Source organism: Eleutherodactylus coqui, unplaced genomic scaffold (assembly GCF_035609145.1).
Source record: "Eleutherodactylus coqui strain aEleCoq1 unplaced genomic scaffold, aEleCoq1.hap1 HAP1_SCAFFOLD_364, whole genome shotgun sequence".
NCBI lineage: Eukaryota > Metazoa > Chordata > Amphibia > Anura > Eleutherodactylidae > Eleutherodactylus > Eleutherodactylus coqui.
Window position 1 is genome coordinate 41,302 of NW_027102059.1, and position 8,699 is coordinate 50,000.

Below are 8,699 nucleotides of genomic sequence, written 5' to 3' on the forward strand. Positions count from 1 at the left end.
AACGCTCCAGGCGTGCCGGCCAGGGGGGCGGACACGGCTGGCCGGGCCGGCGGTGGCTGCAGCTGCCGGGGCTAAGCCGAGTGTCGATGCAGGTCCTGAGAACCGGGAAGGGGACAAACCGGTGGCTCCAGGCCGGGTTGGAGTTCCAGGAGGTCGGCAGGACTCTGGAGGTTTTCCCCTTGGCATTTTCCCATTGGCCACAATGGGGGAAGTCAAAAAAGCACCCCCAGCAGATGTATGCAGAGGGGCTGGCTGGTGATGGGGAGCGGGCTGTTGGCAGCGGTGTGCTGGCTGCAGAGGTGTGCATGGGCGGCTGCGGAGGGCCCTCTGAGTGCACCTGCCAGCAGTGGCTCAAAACCCTGGCTGAGCCTCCGATGTCCCCAGGGAGGACCCCAGGAGGCCGGGCACAGACCGCAGCCTGCCCCCTTGCCGTTTGATGAAGCTTGCACCGTCAGAAAAGTTTCAAAGTCCCAACGGGGAGTGTTGAGGGCGAGGGGGTGCTGGCTGCTCCAGGGGCCGGGGGCAACCCCTGGAGGCTGGGCACGGACCGCGGCACACCCCCCCTTGCAGTCGAACAAAGTTTGAGGAGACAAGTCATGAAAATGACAAAGTCCAAACGCTCCAGGCGCCGGCCAGGGGGGCGGACCCTGCTGGCTGGGCCGGCGGGGGCTGCGGCTGCCGGGGCTGAGCCGAGTGTCAATGCAGGTCCTGAGAACCGGGAAGGGGGCAAACCGGCGGCTCCAAGCCGAGCTCGAGTTCCAGAAGGTCGGCCTGACTCTGGAGGTTTTCCCCCTGGCTTTTCCCCATAGGCCAAAATGGGGGAAGTCAAAAAAGCACCCCCAGCAGATGTATGCAGAGGGGCTGGGGGGTGATGGGGAGCGGGTGTTTGGCAGCAGTGTGCTGGCTGAAGAGGTGTGCATGGGCGGCTGCGGAGGGCCCCGTGAGTGCACCTGCCAGCGGTGGCTCAAAACCCTGGCTGAGCCTCCGCTGTCCCCGGGCAGGACCCCAGGAGGCCGGGCACGGACCGCCGGTCGCCCCCCATTGTAGTCCAACAAAGTTTGAAGAGACGAATCACGGAAATCACAAGTCCAAAAATCCCTGAGAACCGGGAAGGGGACAGACCGGTGGCTCCAGGCCGGGCTTGAGTTCCATGAGGTCGGCCTGACTCTGGAGGTTTTCCCCTTGGCATTTTCCCATTGGCCAAAATGGGGGAAGTCAAAAAAGCACCCCCGGCAGATGTATGCAGAGGGGCCTGGGGGGGGGTGACGGGGAGCGGGCTGTTGGCAGCAGTGTGCTGGCTGCAGAGGTGGCCCTGGGCGGCTGCAGAGGGCCCCCTGAGTGCACCTACCAGCAGTTGCTCTTGACCCTGCCTGAGCCTCCGGTGTTGCAGGTCAGGACACCCATTGGCGGGGAACAGCAGGTGGCAGCCCCTGCTGAAGTCGTTGGCAGAGATGAGTCTTTGAAAAAACGACAAAGTCCAAACGCTCCAGGCGTGCCGGCCAGGGTGGCGGACCCGGCTGGCTGGGCCGGTGGGAGCTGCGGCTGCCGGGGCTGAGCCGAGTGTCGATGTATGTCACGAGAACCGGTATGAGGGTGATCCTGGTCGCTCCGGGCCGAGGCACGGTTCCAGGAGGGCGGAAGGAGCGGGCCCGTTTCCCCTGATAGCGCCGACGGCGGTAAAATAAGGCCTCGCAAAACGTCAGGACGAACACCTTTTTTGCATATAAGGGAACGAGCGGTGTGCGGTCCTTGACAAAGTGACTATTTCTCAATGTGCTGAGGAGTGGGGACCGCTCAAAGTCAAAGCACCGCGGCCGCCCCTCTGCCACCTCCCTGGGAGCAGAGTCATCGAGCGCGAGGGTCCCCACTCCGCCTGTGCAGGCCGCGGGGCCAACAGGCTGGCTGGCTGCCCGGGCAGACCCCGCTCTCCGAGCGGCCGGGCCCCAACGTTCGAGAGGTGTAGGAAGCCACCTTGGGGGGCTGCGGAGGCCCCCCTGACACCGCATCCAAGCCCCTGCTGAGAACCCTGTCCTAGCTGCCTGCGAGGGCAGGCGGGACCCCCCAGGAGGCCGTGCACAGCCCGCGGCAGCCACTGCTGAAGCCCAGGGCAGTTGGCAGAGATGAGTCTTTGAGGAAAAACGACAAAGTCCAAACGCTCCAGGCGCCGGCCAGGGGTGCGGACCCGGCTGGACGGGCCGGCGGGAGCTGCGGCGGCTGGGGAAGAGCCGAGTGTCAATGCATGTCCTGAGAACCGGAAAGGGGACAAACTAGTAGCTCCAGGCCGGGATGGAGTTCCAGGAGGTGGGCCTGACTCCGGAGGTTTTCCCCTTGACATTTTCCCATTGGCCAAAATGGGGGAAGTCAAAAAAGCACCCCCAGCAGATGTATGCGGAGGGGCTGGCGGGTGACGGGGAGCGGGCTGTTGGCAGCAGTGTGCTGGCTGCGGAGGTGTGCATGGGCGTCTGCGGAGGGCCCCCTGAGTGCACCTGCCAGTGGTGGCTCAACACCCTGGCTGAGCCTCCGATGTGCCCCGGCAGGACCCCAGGAGGCCGGGCACAGAACGCCGGCTGCCCCCCTTGCCGTTTGCCGAAGCTTTCGCGGTCAGAAAAAGTTTCAAAGTCCCCACGGGGAGAGAGAGTGTTGAGGGCGAGGGGGTGCTGGCTGCTCCAGGGGCCGGGGGCAACCCCTGGAGGCTGGGCACGGACCGCGGCACACCCCCCTTGCAGTCGGACAATGTCTGAGGAGACAAGTCATGAAAATGACAAAGTCCAAACGCTCCAGGCGTGCCGGCCAGGGGTGCGGACCGGGCTGGCCGGGCAGGCGGGGGCTGCGGCGGCTGGTGCTGAGCCGAGTGTCAATGCATGTCCTGAGAACCGGGAAGGGGGCAAACCAGTAGCTCCAGGCCGAGCTGGGGTTCCAGGAGGTCGGCCTGACTCTGGAGGTTTTCCCCCTGGCTTTTCCCCATAGGCCAACATGGGGGAAGTCAAAAAAGCACCCCCGGCAGATGTATGCAGAGGGGCTGGATGGTGACGGGGAGCGGGCTGTTGGCAGCGGTGTGCTGGCTGCAGAGGGCCCCCGAGGTGCACCTACCAGCAGTTGCTCAAGACCACGCCTGAGCCTCCGGTGTTGCAGGTCAGGACACCCATTGGCGGGGGAACAGCAGGTGGCAGCCCCTGCTGAAGTCGTTGGCAGAGATGAGTCTTTGAGAAAAAACGACAAAGTCCAAACGCTCCAGGCGCTGGTTAGGGGTGCGGACCCGGCTGGCCGGGCCGGCGGGAGCTGCGGCTGCCGGGGCTGAGCCGAGTATCGATGCATGTCGTGAGAAGCGGTATGAGGGTAATCCTGGTCGCTCCGGGCCGAGGCACGGTTCCAGGAGGGCGGAAGGAGCGGGCCTGTTCCCCCTGATAGCGCCGACGGCGGTAAATTAAGGCCTCGCAAAACGTCAGGACGAACACCTTTTTTGCATATAAGGGAACGAGCGGAGTGCGGTCTTTGACCAAGTGACTATTTCTCAGAGTGCTGAGAAGGGAGTGCGGACCGCTCAAAGTCAAAGCACTGCGGCCGCCCCTCTGCCACCTCCCTGGGAGCAGAGTCGTAGAGCGCAAGTGTCCCCACTCCGCCTGTGCAGGCCGCGGGGCCAACAGGCTGGCTGGCTGGCTGGCTGCCCGGGCGACCCCCCTCCGAGATGCCGGGCCGGGGCAGACTGTGCAAACGCGCGCGGGCGTGTTTTCTTCCCCTGGGCTGGAGCCCTTCCACCCCACGCCGTCCGAGGCCCGTTGGCCTCGGGCGGCCTGCCTCCGAGAGTGGGAGAGAGACGGAGGACGGTGGCCCGCGGCGGCGCGAGGCGTCCCCGTTGTTCCACCACGACTGCCAGCCGGTCGATCCTGCCGGTAGCCTGGGCTTGTCTCCGCTCCGCCTGTCCAGGCCGCGGGGCCCACAGGCGGCTTGCCTGGGAAGACCCCGCTCTCCGAGCGGCCGGGCGCCACGTTCAAGAGGTGTACGGAGCCACCTGTGGGGGGGTCTGCGGAGGCCCCCCTGAGAGCGCTGATAACCCTGTCCTAGCTGCCTGCGCGGGCAGGCGGGACCCCCAAGAGGCCGGGCACAGCCCGCGGCAGCCCCCGCCGAAGTCCACGGCAGTTGGCAGAGACGAGTCTCGGAGAGAAAACGACAAAGTCCAGACGCTCCAGGCGCCGGCCAGGGGTGCGGACCCGGCTGGCCGGGCCGGCGGGAGCTGCGGCTGCCGGGGCCGAGCCGAGTGTCGACGCATGTCGTGAGAACCGGTATGAGGGTAATCCTGGGCCCTCGGGGCCGAGCTACGGTTCCATGAAGGCGGAAGGAGCGGGCCTGTTTCCCCTGATAGCGCCGACGACGGTAAAATAAGGGCTCGCAAAACGTCAGGACGAACACCTTTTTTGCATATAAGGGAACGAGCGGTGTGCGGTCTTTGACAAAGTGACTATTTCTCAGAGTGCTGGAGTGGGGACCGCTCAAAGTCAAAGCACCGCGGCCGCCCCTCTGCCACCTCCCTGGGAGCAGAGTCATAGAGCGCAAGTGTCCCCACTCCGCCTGTGCAGGCCGCGGGGCCAACAGGCTGGCTGGCTGGCTGCCCGGGCGACCCCCCTCCGAGATGCCGGGCTGAGGCGTAGGCAGCCGCCTCCATCACCACCACCCAAGGCGAGAGAGTGGGTCAACGGGAGAGCCGTCGCGGCCGGGGGACCCTCGCCGCGCCCATGTCCGGGGAAGGACCACAAGGGCCCTGCTCCCCGGCGCCCCGGCGAGCGGGTTCACCCTCGGCGCGTACGGCTCTCGAGGATGGGGAAGGGACGCGCGTGGGCGTCCCTCCCGTCCCCCGCGGAAGAAGGCGAGCGACTCTGCGCGTCGGGACACCCCGCGGAGCCCCCTGCGGGGGGAGTACTCCGGGGGAGAAGCGTGGCGCAGGGGGTGCAGCCCTTTCCCAGGCCACCGTGCGACGGCGTCGGTGGGGCCGACGCCGAGAGAGAGAACGATCCGGGCTCTCCCGCCTCAGGGCGGCCGAGAGCGGGGCACGGGCCCCACGTTTGGTGACGGTTTTCCCGAAAGCGAAGGACCCCCGCCTGTCCCCTCGGGCTCCGGCCGATGCGGGCGGTCCAGGGCGGGGATAGGGGACGGCGGCCTGCGGACGACGCGCTTTATCCCCAGAAGGAGCGAGGCATGAGGGGGTGTTCCACCCCCGCCGGCCGGTCTCGCTCCTTCTCCGGGCTACGCCTCGGCGGAGTAAAGACCCCCGGGTCAACGCTCCCGCGTCCGGGTGCCGCCGCGCGTCCCCTTCCCGCGGGGGGTGGATCCCTTCCACCCCTGGCCGTTCGAGGCCCGTGCGCCTCGGGCGGCCTCCCTTCCGAGAGAGGGAGAGAGAGACGGAGGACGGTGGTCCGCGACGGCGCGAGACGTCCAAGTTGTGTTCCCCACGGCGGCTACCCGGTCGATCCCGCCCGGTGGCCTAGGCTTTTCCCCACTCTGCCTGTCCTGGCCGCGGGGCCGACAGGCTGTCTGCCCGGGTAGACCCCGTTCTCACTGAGCGGCCGGGCCCCAACGTTCAAGAGGTGTACGAAGCCACCTCGGGGTGGAGCCCTTCCACCCCTGGCCGTCCGAGGCCCGTGCGCCTCGGGCGGCCCCCCTTCCCGAGAGAGGGAGAGAGACGGAGGACGGTGGTCCGCGACGGCGCGAGGCGTCCAACTTGTGTTCCCCCACGGCGGCTATCCGGTCGATCCCGCCCGGTAGCCTAGGCTTTTCCCCACTCTGCCTGTCCAGGCCGCGGGGCCGACAGGCTGTCTGCCCGGGTAGACCCCGTTCTCACTGAGCGGCCGGGCCCCAACGTTCAAGAGGTGTACGAAGCCACCTCGGGGTGGAGCCCTTCCACCCCTGGCCGTCCGAGGCCCGTGCGCCTCGGGCGGCCCCCCTTCCCGAGAGAGGGAGAGAGACGGAGGACGGTGGTCCGCGACGGCGCGAGGCGTCCAACTTGTGTTCCCCCACGGCGGCTATCCGGTCGATCCCGCCCGGTAGCCTAGGCTTTTCCCCACTCTGCCTGTCCAGGCCGCGGGGCCGACAGGCTGTCTGCCCGGGTAGACCCTGTTCTCACTGAGCGGCCGGGCCCCAACGTTCAAGAGGTGTACGAAGCCACCTCGGGGTGGAGCCCTTCCACCCCTGGCCGTCCGAGGCCCGTGCGCCTCGGGCGGCCCCCCCTTCCCGAGAGACGGAGGACGGTGGTCCGCGACGGCGCGAGGCGTCCAACTTGTGTTCCCCCACGGCGGCTTCCCGGTCGATCCCGCCCGCCGGTAGCCTAGGCTTTTCCCCGCTCCGCCTGTCCAGGCCGCGGGGCCGACAGGCTGTCTGCCCGGGTAGACCCCGCTCTCCGAGCGGCCGGGCGCCACGTTCAAGAGGTGTACGAAGCCACCTTTGGGGGGGCTGCGGTGCCCCCCGCCCCGAGAGTGCCTCCCAGGCCGAGGGAGCCCGGCGGTCGAGTGTCGTAGGAAAGCGCGTGCCACGGCTGTGTCGGTCACAGGGGCCAGAGGTAGTTTGGGCAACGGCTTAGATCCGTATGAAGCTCATCCTTTCCGGCCTGTTCTGGCGGCGGCTAGGCGCGCGCGCGCGAATGGCACGACGCCCCTGGTTCCAGCGAGGCGACGGCGCCCCGCACCCCACTCTCTGGGCCGAGCAGAGCCCCCGAGCGCAAGGTTCCCCGCTCCGCCTGTCCAGGCCGCGGGGCCAGCAGGCTGTCTGCCCGGGTAGACCCCGCTCTCCGAGCGGCCGGGCCCCAACGTTCAAGAGGTGTACGAAGCCACCTTGAGGTGGAGCCCTTCCACCCCTGGCCGTCCGAGGCCCGCCGGTAGCCTTGGCTTGTCCCCACTCCGCCTGTCCAGGCCGCGGGGCCGACAGGCTGTCTGCCCGGGTAGACCCCGCTCTCCGAGCGGCCGGGCCCCAACGTTCAAGAGGTGTACGAAGCCACCTTTGGGGGGGCTGCGGTGCCCCCCGCCCCGAGAGTGCCTCCCAGGCCGAGGGGAGCCAGGCGGTCGAGTGTCGTAGGAAAGCGCGTGCGCGGCTGTGTCGGTCACACGAGCCAGAGTTAGTTTGGGCAACGGCTTAGATCCGTATGCAGCTCAACCTTTCCGGCCTGTCCTGGCGGCGGCTAGGCGCGTGCGAACGTCACAACGCCCCTGGTTCCAGCGAGGCGACGGCGCCCCGCACCCAACTCTCCGGGCCGAGCAGAGCCCCCGAGCGCAAGAGCACCCGCTCCGCCTGCCCAGGCCGCGGGGCCGACAGGCTGTCTGCCCGGGTAGACCCCGCTCTCCGAGCGGCCGGGCGCCACGTTCAAGAGGTGTACGAAGCCACCTAAAGGGGGCTGCGGTGGCCCCCTGCCCCGAGAGTGCCTCCCAGGCCGAGGGAGCCCGGCGGTCGAGTGTCGTAGGAAAGCGCGCGCGCGGCTGTGTCACACGGGCCAGAGTTAGTTTGGGCAACGGCTTAGATCCGTATGCAGCTCAACCTTTCCGGCCTGTTCTGGCGGCGGCTAGGCGCGCGCGCACGTCACGACGCCCCTGGTTCCAGCGAGGCGACGGCGCCCCGCCACCCCACTCTCCGGGCCGAGCAGAGCGTCCGCTCTCGCTCCTTGGAGCAGAGCCCCCCGAGCGCAAGAGTCCCCGCTCCCGCCTGTCCAGGCCGCGGGGGCCGACAGGCTGTCTGCCCGGGTAGACACCGCTCTCCGAGCGGCCGGGCCGCAACGTTCAAGAGGTGTACGAAGCCACCTTGGGGGGGCTGCGGAGCCCCCCCTCCCCATGAGAGCGCCTCACAGGCTTTGCTGATAACCCCGTCCTAGCTGCCTGCGCGGGCAGGCGGGACCCCCAGGAGGCCGCGCATAGCCCGCGGCAGCCACCGCTGAAGTCCACAGCAGTTGGCAGATAGGAGTCTTGGAGAAAAAAACGACAAAGTGCAAACGCTCCAGGCGCCGACCAGGGGTGCGTACCTGGCTGGCCGGGCCGGCGGGAGCTGCGGCTGCTGGAGTTGCACCGAGTGTCGATGCATGTCGTGAGAACCGGTATGAGGTTGAACCTGGGCCCTCGGGGCCGAGGCGCGGTTCCAGGGAGACGGAAGGAGCGGGCGTGTTTCCCCTGATAGCGCCGACGACGGTAAAATAAGGCCTCGCAAAACGTCAGGACGAACACCTTTTTTGCATATAAGGGAACGAGCGGTGTGCGGTCTCTGACCAAGTGAGTATTTCTCAAACTCGAAGCACCCGCGGCGGCCTCCCCTCTGCCGCCACCCCGCACCCTCCTGGGGCAGAGCCACCGAGAGCAAGAGTCCCCCCCGCACTCCGCCTGCGCAGGCCGCGGGGCCAGCAGGCTGGCCGGCTTGCCCGCCCGGGCGACCCCCCTCCGAGATGCCGGGCCGAGGCCTTCCGCGCCGCCATCCCACGCGAGAGAGTGGGTCGACGTGAGAGCCGACGCGGCCAGGGGACCCTCGCCGCGCCCCTGTCCGGGGCAGGACCTCAAGGGCCGAGCACCCCTACCGAGCCCCGGACGAACTCCGGCGAGCAGGTCCACACGCCGGCGTACGGCTCTCGGCGACGGGGAAGGGGACGCGCGGGCGCCCCTCCCGTCCCCCGAGCCAGAGTCCCGCCCTTGGCCCCCTCCGCGGGGTCACAAGGACGGGCGACCCCCTTCGGTCTACCC